The following is a 12471-nucleotide window of genomic DNA, read 5'->3' on the forward strand; positions in this document are numbered from 1 at the left end:
AGTCTTTTAACAGCCGTGAAAGATGGCTAGACACTATATCCCCACGACTTACTTATTTTATAACTGGAAGTTTGCACTATTTCTTATAAAAATAGAATATATTTTTTGAATCCACTCAGAAGGGTGCAATATGGCTCTACCTAAAGACCCTTGAGTGATAAATTTAATACCTTCTTTAAATTTTTCTCAGCTTGTTTCTATCTTGTCAAATTCCCTAGAACATTAAGAATACAGACTATATAGCACAGCATTTAGGAAAAATTTTAAATGTATTTATTTGAAAGAGAGAGAGAACACGAGCGGGGTGAGGGGCAAAGGGAGAAGCAGACTTCCCGCTGAGCAGGGAGTGGAACTCTGGGGCTCAGGGCTCCATCCCAGGACCCTGGGATCATGACCCAGACTGGGCCACCCAGGCGTCCCTGCACTATTTCTTTTAAAAATAGAATGTATTTTTTGAATCTATGCAGAGGGTGCAATATGGCTCTACCTAAAGACCCTTGAGTGATAAATTTAATACCTTCTTTAAATTTTTCTCAGCTTGATCCTATCTTGTCAAATTCCCTAGAACATTAAGAATACAGACTATATAGCACAGCATTAAAAAAATTTTTTTTTTAAATTTATTTATTTGAAAGAGAGAGAGAGCATGAGCAGGGGGAGGAGCAGGGGAGAGGGAAAAGCTGACTGCATGCTGAGTAGGAAGCCTGATGCAGGACTCGATCCCAGGACCCGGAGATCATGACCTGAACCGAGGGCAGATGCTTGATTGACTGAGCCACCCAAGCGCCCCTAGCACAGCCTTTTAAGCTTCTAGATTTTTGTGTGTTTTCCCTCACTTACATGTGTCTTACTTGATTTTTAAAAATTTTTTTTTCCAGAAAGTATTGATAGGGGCGCCTGGGTGGCTCAGATGGTTGAGCGTCTGCTTTCCACTCAGGTCATGATCCCAGGGTCCTGGGATCAAGTCCCACCTCTGGCTCCTGGTTCAGCAGGGAGCCTGCTTCTCCCTCTGCCTCTCCCCCTGCTCGTGCTCTGTCTCTCTCTCTCTCTCTGTATCTCTGTGTCTTGAAAAAAAAAGAAAGAAAATATTGATAATAGGGATAAAAACCTGAGATGTTTTGTTAGCTTAGAGATCTGGGCACTTTCTAAATTAGACCTAAATCAGAAACTGCTGGACACAAGGAAGCGCAGGCTGGAGTGGCAAACCCTTGTCCCACAAGTGACAGAAGCGTGCTGACCCATTCCGCTCTCACTGAGTGTTGCTGTGCAGGATTGCAGGCTCGGTGTGGCCCAGACTTCTTACATTTTTAAGAGAAAATACAGGAACTCTCTAAATTGTTATTGGTTCTAAAAAGTGATCCAACATTGTTGAGGCCAACGAAAACCCATCTGTGGGCCCAATGTGGCCTGCAGGCCACCGTTTTGCTAACTGTGGATGAGATCAGCAAATATTCCGCAGTTAAGGTTTCTCTGGCCACCTGTGTCTGGAAATCCAAAGTGTGAAGCCAATGGCCTGGTGTTCTGGAGAGAGCAGTGGTCTGTGTTCTTCAAGTGTCGACAGTACTTCTGGCTCACTGGCCTACGGGGAGGCTGGTGGTCCCTTCATAGCTCCAGGAGGGTTGCTTTTTGTCCTGCGGGTAGGTGCCTCTCGCTCAGCACGTGCCTGGCAATACTGTCACATCTCCTGCTCCTTGTTGGACCACTGCCCGGGATGTGGGGCTGTGGTTTGGAAGCCATGACCTGTGTCCTGTAGAGAATGATTCATGAACTCCAGATGGCACTGAGCAGCCTGCAGCAATGTGGCCTCACGGCCATTTAAAATGTGTGAAGGCAGGTCTGGTTAGCATCACTCCTGATGATCCTCCAGGGGACGCCCGACAGCGTGAGGCTCCGTTTCTCCAGCACTGGCCTTGGAGGTACAAGAGTCATCCTCCGTGAATGATATATCTTACAAGGGTATGCGATTTGTACCAGCCAGATAATAGAGATAGTTGTTTGGAACTCTGGAAACACTCCAAGTGTAATGTGCTTAGTATTCCTTTGCTGAACGTTGTTACAGCACAAAGAAAAATCTTGCAGTTAAAGATGTACATTGTAAATAACTTGAGAATGTGAACATCTCTGGGATAAAGGGTTATGGCTCTTTTTTTTTTTTCCACATTAGATACTACATTTGAGGGGAGGATGTAAATATGAATAAATGAGCTATATTTTTCTTTGAGTCTTCTCAATCTATGTATAAATTCAGTGCAGTTGAATTTGGGGGGGCGGGGGGCGGATAGGACTTTGGTTCCGGAAACTTCATAAAATCTTCTAAACTTCAGTATCTAGAGGAATAGACATGTGAGAAGACTCTTAAAAAAGAAAATCAATGAAGGGAGAGTCTCACAAAATCTATTAAAACAAATTATAAAAGTATAGCTGTTAAAACAGTGTGTTACTGGCATAGGAATAGACAACTAAATTAGTGGAGCAGAGAGTCCAGAATTAGACCCAAGTGTATATGGACAGTTGGTATAAAACAAAGGAAGCTTTGGAAACCACAGGGATGACATGGATTACTTAATAAAGGGTGTCGAGACAAATGGCTGATCAAAAGCTGAACCCTTCCCTAATTTCTTTTTCTTTTCTTTTTTTTTTTTAAAAAGATTTTATTTATTTATTTGAGAGAGAGAGAGAGAGAGCACATGAGAGGGGGGAGGGTCAGAGGGAGAAGCAGACTCCCCTATGAGCAGGGAGCCCGATGCGGGACTCGATCCTTGGACTCCAGGATCATGACCTGAGCCGAAGGCAGTCGCTTAACCAACTGAGCCACCTAGGCGCCCTTCCCTAATTTCTTATACCAAGATAAATCTAGAGGTAGAAAATAAAAAGATGAAAGTAGTGGAATAAAAAAAGGGGGAAATATTTTTTTCAGTTGTGGGGAAGGGCTTTCTAAGCAGAATAGCAAAGATAAAAATGAAGATGGAAAATGTGGATACCTTTGAATATATAAAAACTGTGAACTTCTGTATATTAAATCATCACCAAAAACAAGATTAAAGGATAAATCAAAGATAGGTACACTATCTGTGAAAAGCATTAATATTCCTAATACAAAAAAAAACTCTTTCAAATTATTTAGAGGAAGATAAACACCTTACTAGAGAAATGGACAAAGGACATACAGAGGACAGTCACCAAGATAAAAATGCAGATAGCCAAAACGTTATATGAGAGGGTGTCCAATCTCAACTTCACCCAAAACCCAAGAGTTCAAATAAAACAGCCCCACGGTGCCCGTCAGAGCAGCAAAAGGGAAAAATAAGATCTCAAGGAGGGTGTAGTTGAAGGGACACTCTGAAGCCTTTTTGGAGAAAGTTTAATTTGTACTCACCTTTGGAGGGTTTGGCAGTCTGTATCCACATTCAGCTGTATACACCCTTTGACACAGCAACACGACTCCTGGGAATATACCCTAAGGGAAATCACTGGACAGCAATATATCTGTTGCTTTGTGTTTTATAATAACAAGAAATTGGAAATTACCAGTACTTTATTTCTTAACTATACTTCAGGACATATATATGTGGCAATATTATGCTATCTTTAAAAGGGGTGGTTTAGGGGCGCCTGGGTGGCTCAGTCGTTAAGCGTCTGCCTTCGGCTCAGGTCATGATCCCGGGGTCATGGGATCGAGCCCCGCATCGGGCTCCCTGCTCGGCGGGAGGCCTGCTTCTCCCTCTCCCACTCCTCCTGCTTGTGTTTCCTCTCTCGCTGTCTATCTGTCAGATAAATAAATAAAATCTTAAAAAAAAAAAATAAAAGGGGTGGTTTATGTCAATTTTTACTTATTACATATATTTATTGATAGGTAAGATCTTCAAGATATTTTTATGAATGAAACAGCCAGTTGTTAAACAGAGCATGTCATATGCATATATAAATATAAGAAGCGGTCTAGAAGAATATTCTCCAAAAGTCTAATTATAGTTGAACCTGGGTAGTGGGATTTTTGCTTTTTTGTTTATTCCTTCATGTGTTATTGATATTTTTTACATTCAACATCATGTATTATGTTGATAAATGGGAAAAACAAATACATTTATAACACACACACCACACACACACACACACACACACACACACACACGAAAGCCAACAAACTAGCTTGACAACTTGCTCATATTTCATATAAGGGTATGACTTTTTAAATGCGCTTATCCTATTTGTCTGTTTACATAAGTTTAGAGCATACATCAGTGTCATGGTGCTCATTACCCATAGCAACAGACCGAGAGTTGTCCCCATCTCATGTTACATTACGAGGGCCTTTCCTATGGTATTAGTTGGAGCCTGAGGGATGGTGGTAGGAGCTGTTGTCCCTTCGGTAGGGTTCTTTTCTTCTACTGTCATGTTTCCCCCTTTTGGAGGAATTTCAGGGAGGACCCCCTGTTTTGATATTGAAGACGGAAAATATATGAGATTCTCGACAGCAGTATTGTAAAACTGCACGTCTTTTTACTTAGCTTTATGAACAACATTTCATTTCATAAATTTCTGGGAAAATAATTTTTAAAATAGAAATATAGTTGACATATAACATTGTATTAGTTTAAGGTATACAACATAATGATTCAATATTTGTATACATTGCAAAATGATTGCCACAATAAGTCTGGTAAACATCTGTTGCCATACACAGTAATAAAATATTTTTTTCCCTAACGATGAGAACTTTTAAGATCTACTTTCCTAGTAACTTTCAAATATGCAATACAGTATTATTAGCTATAGTCACCATGCTGTATATCTCCATGATTTATTTATTTTGTAACTGGAAGTTTGTATTTTTTGATGCCCTTCACCTATTTCGCCTACCCACCCTCCCCATCTCCTGCCTCTGGCAACCACCAGTCTGTTCTCTTTATCTATGAGGTTGGTTTAGTTTAGTTTTGTTTTTTTATTCCACATATAAGTGAGATCATATAGTATTTGTCTTTCTCTGTCTGACTTATTTCACTTACCATAATGCTCTTAAGGTCCATCCATGTTGTTGCAAATGACAAAATTTCATTCTTTTTTTTTATGGTTAAATAATTTTCCATTGTATATATATATATATACATAACATTTTCTGTGATCACTCATCCATCAGTGAACATTTGGGTTGTTTTCATATCTTGGCTATTGTAAATAAGGCTGCAATGAACCTGGGGTGCATATGTCTTTTTGAGTTAGTGTTTTTGTTTTCATGGGATAAATACCCAGCAGTAAAATTGCTGAATCACATGGTAGTTCTATTTTTATTTTTTTGAGGAACCTATGAACTATTTTCCATAGTGGCTGTAACAATTTACATTCCTACCAACAGTGCATGATGGTTCCCCTTTCTCCACATCCTCGCCAACTCTTGCTATTACTTACCTTTTTGATAATAACCATTCTGACAGGTGTGAGGTGATCTCTCAATGTGGTTTTTTTATTTTTTTTATTTTTTATTTTTTATAATGTTTTATTTATTTATTCATGAGAGTCAGAGAGAGAGAGAGAGGCAGAGGGAGAAGCAGGCTCCCCACCCAGCAGGGAGCCCGATGCGGGACTCGATCCCAGGACCCCGGGATCACAACCTGAGCCGAAGGCAGACGCCCAACCATCTGAGCCACCCAGGCGCCCCTCAATGTGGTTTTGATTTACATTTCCCTGATGATTAGTGATGTTGAGCACATTTTCATGTTCCTGTTGGCCATCTGTATGTCTTCTTTGGAAAAATACCTATTCAGATCCCCTGCCCATTTTTAAATTAGATTGGGGTTTTTTGCTACTGGATTGTATGAGTTCTTTATGTATTTTGTATATTAACCCCTTAACAGATATATGATTTGCACATATTTTCTCTCATTCAGTAAGTAGCCTTTTCTTTTTTCTTTTTTTTATCATGTTCAATTAGCCAGCTATCATTAGTTTTTGATGTAGTGTTCAACGGTTCATTACTTGTGTGTAACACCCAGTGCTAGTAACCACACGTGCTTTTTCTTTCTTTCTTTCTTTCTTTTTTTTTTTTTTTTTGATGCTTTCTTTTGTTGTGCTGAAGCTCTGTAGTTTGACGTAGACCTGCTTGTTTATTTTTGCTTTTGTTGTGTTTGCCTTTGGTGTCAAATTCAAAAAGTCATTGCCAAAGCCAATGTCAAGGAGCTTACCACTTATGTTTCCTTCTAGGATTTGTATGGCTCAGGTCTTACATTTAAGTCTTTAATCTATTTTGAGTTCATTTTTGTGTGTGATGCAAGATAGTCATCCGGTTTCATTCTTTTGCATGTGCCTGTCCAGTTTTCCTAACACATTTATTGAAGAGACTGTCTCTTCCCCATCATATATTCTTGGTTTTGTCATTGTAAATTAATTGACCATATACATGTGGGTTTATTTCTGGGCTCTCTCTTCTGTTCCATTGATCTATGTGCCTGTTTTAGGCCAATACTGTACTGTTTTGAATACTATAGCTCTTTAGTATAATTTGAAATTAGGGAGTGTGAAACCTCCAAGTTTGTCCTTCTTTCTTGAGATTGTGTTGGCTATTCAGGCTCAAAAAATAATTTTTGATCATTAGTTTCAGTTAGGATAAAAATCGAGTACAAGTTTCCAGACACTTCTTGATTTTCTTTTCTAATTTCTTTTTTTTTTTTTTTAAAGATTTTATTTATTTATTTGACAGAGAGAGACACAGCGAGAGAGGGAACACAAGCGGGGGTGGGGGGGTGGGAGAGGGAGAAGCAGGCCTCCCGCGGAGCAGGGAGCCCGATGCGGGGCTCGATCCCAGGACCCCAGGATCATGACCTGAGCCAAAGGCAGACGCCTAACGACTGAGCCACCCAGGCGCCCCTCTAATTTCTTTTACATTGAGAATATACTTGTAATCAGAAAAAATTTTAAAGCTTTGTGGAAAAGAAAAAAAAACTGTGGAAAAGAGATAACTCATATTTTAAAAATGAATCAGAGATGATCACATACTCAGATTATTCTTAAAAGACATGCTTAAATTAAAAGGATATAAGGTATATTTTAGTTTGATTAGCTATGCTGGCCCTGATTTTTACCAAGGATATTTCTTTCTGTTTCAGATGTTAAATAACCATATAATTATGACAGCCAGAGGACTTTCCAACTGTAGTTTTATAGACATATTATGATTACAACTGACCTTAAAAGAAAAGAAAGAAATACAAAGAGCTTAAATGTAGATGTTACTCAGTGAGGGTAGAAGCCTGGGGGAGGGGGTGGGGTTTTTCTCAGGGAGGTTGCATGGCTGGTTATAGTCACGTCACTTGCCAACTTTCTGCTTAAAAGGATGTTCCTGGCAGTTGGTCTAGGACAGTTATGGGTACTTGCTGTGTACTTTCTTTTTTTTTTTTTTTTTTTTAAAGATTTTATTTATTTATTTGAGAGAGAGAGAGAATGAGAGACAGATAGCAAGAAAGGGAAGAGGGTCAGAGGGAGAAGCAGACCCCCCGCTGAGCAGGGAGCCCGATGTGGGACTCGATCCCGGGACTCCAGGATCATGGCCTGAGCTGAAGGCAGTCGCTTAACCAACTGAGCCACCCAGGCGCCCCTGTGTACTTTCTAAAGTCATCGGGAGGTAATACAGGCTACCTTCTCCCTCTCCTTTAGTCTCCCTTCTTCAACACCTCCCTGGCTTTCCCTACCCACACATGCACAGATTGGCTTTCTGATATAACCCCTTCACAACCAAACCTGGTATGTCCCTGCTTCATATATTTTATTTGTTGGCACATAATATGTATCAGTCACACTAAAATGCATGCATGGAGGGAAAAGAACACTGGGCTAACCTCAGAGGCAGAAGCCTCTTCATCTACTCTGACCTCACTTCCCTGTCTGTACAATGGCCATCATTACACACTTTTTATAAGGTTATAGCTAGGGAAATGAAATGGTGTATGTATATCTGTTAGGATTAGATTTGGCTGCATTTGACAAAAAACTGGGAACAGTAAAATAGTAGCTTTTAATAAAATAGAAGTTTATTTTACTACAAAATAGAAGTTCATTTATTTCCTATATACAAGTCTAGAGACAGGCTGTCCAGGACTAGCATGATACTTTGTGGTTATAGGAGCCAGTCTTTATCTCCTTTTGTGCTGCCGTTCTTGGCAGGTGGCTTCTACCTCATTGCCCAGAATGACCATCTGAGTTCTAGCCATCACATCCAAATTCCAGCTAGGAGGAAGGAGGATGGTGGAAGAGGGGGTGTGCCCCCTTTCTCTAAGGATACTTCCACTGAGGATTGCTTACATATTGTACAGAACCATATCAGATGGCCATGTACTCAGCTCAAAAGCAGCATTTATTATGAAAGAAAGATGTGGGGGCAAATCAGCATTCTTTGCCACGGTATATGAAAGACTTTTGTGACCTAGGAAATGCTTCAAGTACAAAACAAATTTATGTAAATTGCCATGAAGCAACCTCACGTTCATCCACCCATTCACCAAGTGTTTATTAACTATTTACTGGAGACGTGGCATGAGGACTGGCACCCCATCCACTTCCTCATATATTTCTTAGTCAATTTATGTTGTCTCCAAAAAAAAAGGGTTTGAGGGATTCACGTAGCTGTGATTTTCCCCCACTTTGCCGAGCATGTGGGAACAGGACTTCGCTAAGGTACTATATCCCTTTCTTTGGGAGGAGGGAAAGAGAAGCATGACATTGGAGCATGTGATAAATGGCAGCTCTCTAGCTCATCAATATAGACTGCGTGTTTTTCCCTCCAGCTCATAGAGATCCTGTCTTTTGTCATCAGTGCTTCATGTTGATTTATATCTTGTGTCCTCACTTACTTTGGATAGATGCCTTTTTCCCTATTTAAAGCACATGTGCTGGATTAGCTCTTCATCTTCTGCCCTCTTCCTTTCACATAGGGAACACTGTGTTTGAACAGGCATGTCTTTTATTTGGGAAGCAAAGATATAAATAGATAGATGGATAGAGAGATCCATCAGTGGGTGGGTGGACGGATAGATGGATAAATATAGATAAGCAAGCAAGCATGCATAACCTAATCATCAGGCAGCATTGTCCCTTACCGGCTGTTTCTCAGGGGGGCCCCAGAATGTGCAGGACCCCTAAGAAAATAGGATCTACAGTCCCAGGCTCAAGATACTCCATTTGGAAGGAATTCAGAGATGTCTAATATCCTTCATTCTAGTTTTTCAGGAATTGATGGTAGTGGGCTTTCTTTTTTTCATCTTGTTTTATTATGAAAATGTTCAGAGAGTCAGAAAACAGCCACAAACCCACCACCGAGATGGAACAAACGTTAACACTTTGCCGTATTTACTTAGTAAAAAACACAAAATGAAATTTTATAGATGTAGAGCTTTTCTCCCACATAAATACATGGTCCTTGGGTCATTCATGTCTTTACATAAATCCCACCTTATCTGGGACACCGTCCCCAGTCTTCCTATGTAAAACCACCCCTTCTATCAGCCTCCAACCTCTGCTTGCTAGCAGTTTTCCCTGCTTGACATATGTAGTGTATTTATTTGCTTGTCTTCTGTCTGTCTCTCTCCATGGGCACGTCAGCCTGTGCGAGAGCTGGATGTGGCTTTGTTCTGGATGAATCACCTGCGTGTCCAGCAGGGCTGGCGCAAACGAGAAGCCAGTGAACAGAACTCAAGCCTCTTTTAGGCTTCCTGACCCGTCACCTCCCTCCCTGCTTCTCTCCCCTGGGGGAATCACTGTCCTGAAGTTTTATATATCTTACCCATCCTTGTCTTTATGTAATCTAATTTTATTTATCTCTGTGTGTGCGCATTGTGTATACATACTCCAAAACAATAGATGGTGTTGTGCATCTTTAAAAAATATTACATATGCAAACTATTTATATCCTCTGTCACTTGCTTTTTCTCACTCAACATTATGTGTTTGAGATTTATCTATGTGGATACATGAACATTTACTTCATATATTTCATATTCCTACAATATTCCTTTTAGGATTTTATCCCAGTGGGTCTATTTTTGGCCAGAGCCTTTTGTTTTTTAGTTGTTTTTAAAGATTTTATTTATTTATTTTAGAGAAAGAGAGAGCACCCAAGAGCAGAGGGGGAGGGAGAGGGACAAGCAGACTTTGCACAGAGCACGGAGCCCAACCCGGGGCTGGATCCCACAACCCTGAGATCTTGACCCAAGCTAAAACCAAGAGTTGGTTACCCAGCTGACTGAGCTACCCAGGCGCCCCTTGGCCAGAGCCTTTTAATATCAAGATATCACCTTTCTTTTGTCAGGGACTCTCTGAGTTTGACCTGTGGTAACAATTGTATCAATTCTAGAAATGGGTTAGAAAATGGATAATATGGTGAATTTTATGTGTATTTTACCATAATTAAAATATTTAAAAACTTATACCAAATTGTATACTTGGGGAAAAAGTAAGTTAGAAGGGGAACCAAGTAAGTGTGTTCAATAAGAATTGTACTCTTTGTAAAAATAAAATCACTGTAAATGGTATTTTTAGAGAGTGAATTTTTCTCAGCACCATTGAATATGTTTATTTATAAAATTCTTTTTCAAGGAATTATGATTTTGTTCTTGGTACTTTTAGATAGAGGGAGAGAGAGAGAGAGAGATGGGGAGGGGCAGAGGGAGAGGGAGAGAGAGAGAGAATCCCAAACTGAGCGTGGAGCCAGATGCAGGGCTCCATCTCACAACCCTGAGATCATGACCTGAGCTGAAATCAAGAGTCGGACACTTAACCTACTGAGCCACCCAGGCACCCCTCGATCTTAGTACTTTAGAAAATAGATTTCCCTCAAAGAAGACAAACAGATGGCCAGCAGGTACATGAAAAGGTGCTCAACACCACTAATCATCAGGGGGATACAAATGAAAACAATGAGCTATCACCTCATACCTGTTAGAATGGCTATTATTAAAAAGACAAGTTGGTGCAGCCACTGTGGAAGAGTATGGAGGCTCCTCAAAAAGTTAAATATAGCACTACCCTATGATCCAGCAATCCCACTTTTGGGCATATTTCCAAAAGAAATGAAATCATCATCTTGAAGAGATATCTACATTCTTAAGTTCATAGCAGCATTATTAACGGTAGCCAAGGTGTGGAAACAAACTAGCTGTCTGTGGATGGATGAATGGATAAAGAAAACGTGATACACACGCACACACACACACACACACTGGAATATTATTCAGCTAAATATTATTCAGTTAAGAAAGAGGGAAGTCCTGTCATTTGCAACAACATGGATGAACCTGTGGGATTTTATGCTAAATGAAAAAATAAATAGACCGAGAAAGACAAACTTTGCATGGTATCACTTATATGTGGAATCTAAAAATGAATGAATGAATGAATGAATGCAAATATGTGAGGTGATAGATGTGTTATGTCCATGGGGGGAATCTTTCCACAGTGTATGTATCTATCAAATCATCATGTTGTACACTTTAAATATCTTAACAATTTGTCAGTTATATCTTAATAGAGCTAGGGAGAAAAAGAAAATAGAATTCCCTCAGATGAATCACATATTTCAATATATAGTCCCCCCATATTAGTAAAGCTTTAGTGGCTTTTCTTTCAAGGAGGGAAAACTAGAGAACAAATATGTCAAGTTGCTCTACAGTAGTATTTAGAATTCTTGGTTTTCCTTTTTTAAGGTTGTTTAATTTTATTATTTTATTTTTTAAAAATTTATTTATTTATTTGTCAGAGAGAGAGAGAGAGAGCACAAGCAGAGAGAGCTGAAGGCAGAGGGTGAAGCAGACTTCCCGCTGAGCAGGGAGCCCGATGCAGGGCTCGATCCCAGGACCCTGGGATCATGACCTGAGCGGAAGGCAGCCGCATAACCGACTGAGCCACCCAGGTGTCCCAAAATTCTTGTTTTTTGACAAGATTCTAGAAGTCAGAGAAGTCCATTTTTGCTATAACATTACAATCTGACTCTAGATAAGGTACAGAATAACTTCAGTGCCTGGCTTTTCTTTAGTACACATTTGAGTATCCTCCTTCTGAGCTTCCTATTAAAAGAATACTTGTTAGAGGACAAGGTTTTATTTAAAAAGCATTTTGTAGATTTTGTAGATATAATTGAAAAAGTTAGGAAAGATCTTACCATCTGTAATTTTGAATAATGACTCAGTAGTCCTTGGCTAAATGCGAAATTGTTCTAGAAAGATCACATGATTGACCCTGTTTTGCATTTTGCTCATAAAAATCCTTCGGGGCTATGAATGAATATCTTGTTTCTAGAGATGTAGTCAGACTTTAGTTAGCTATTTAGCAATTTCAAAACAGGTCTTGTTATGCATTTCCTAAATTTGATTGGTAATTTCCTTGAGCCCTAGTAAACTTGAATATTTAAAGACAATATTTAACACACAAGTGTCAGTTAAATTAACTATCAGAGTATGGTTTTCTATCTTCTTCTATTCAGTCAGCAGA

General features: G+C 39.7%; 1 protein-coding gene across 7 annotated transcripts in view; it reads left to right on the top strand.

Moving 5' to 3' along the window:
• ANKRD44 (ankyrin repeat domain 44) overlaps window positions 1-12471 on the top strand; it is a 279526-nt gene that overhangs the window by 94754 nt on the left and 172301 nt on the right. The gene's annotated exons all lie outside the window — the stretch shown is intronic.

This window comes from Leptonychotes weddellii, chromosome 3, assembly GCF_054177405.1.
Source record: "Leptonychotes weddellii isolate Sample4059 chromosome 3, ASM5417740v2, whole genome shotgun sequence".
In the NCBI taxonomy this organism is placed as follows: domain Eukaryota; kingdom Metazoa; phylum Chordata; class Mammalia; order Carnivora; family Phocidae; genus Leptonychotes; species Leptonychotes weddellii.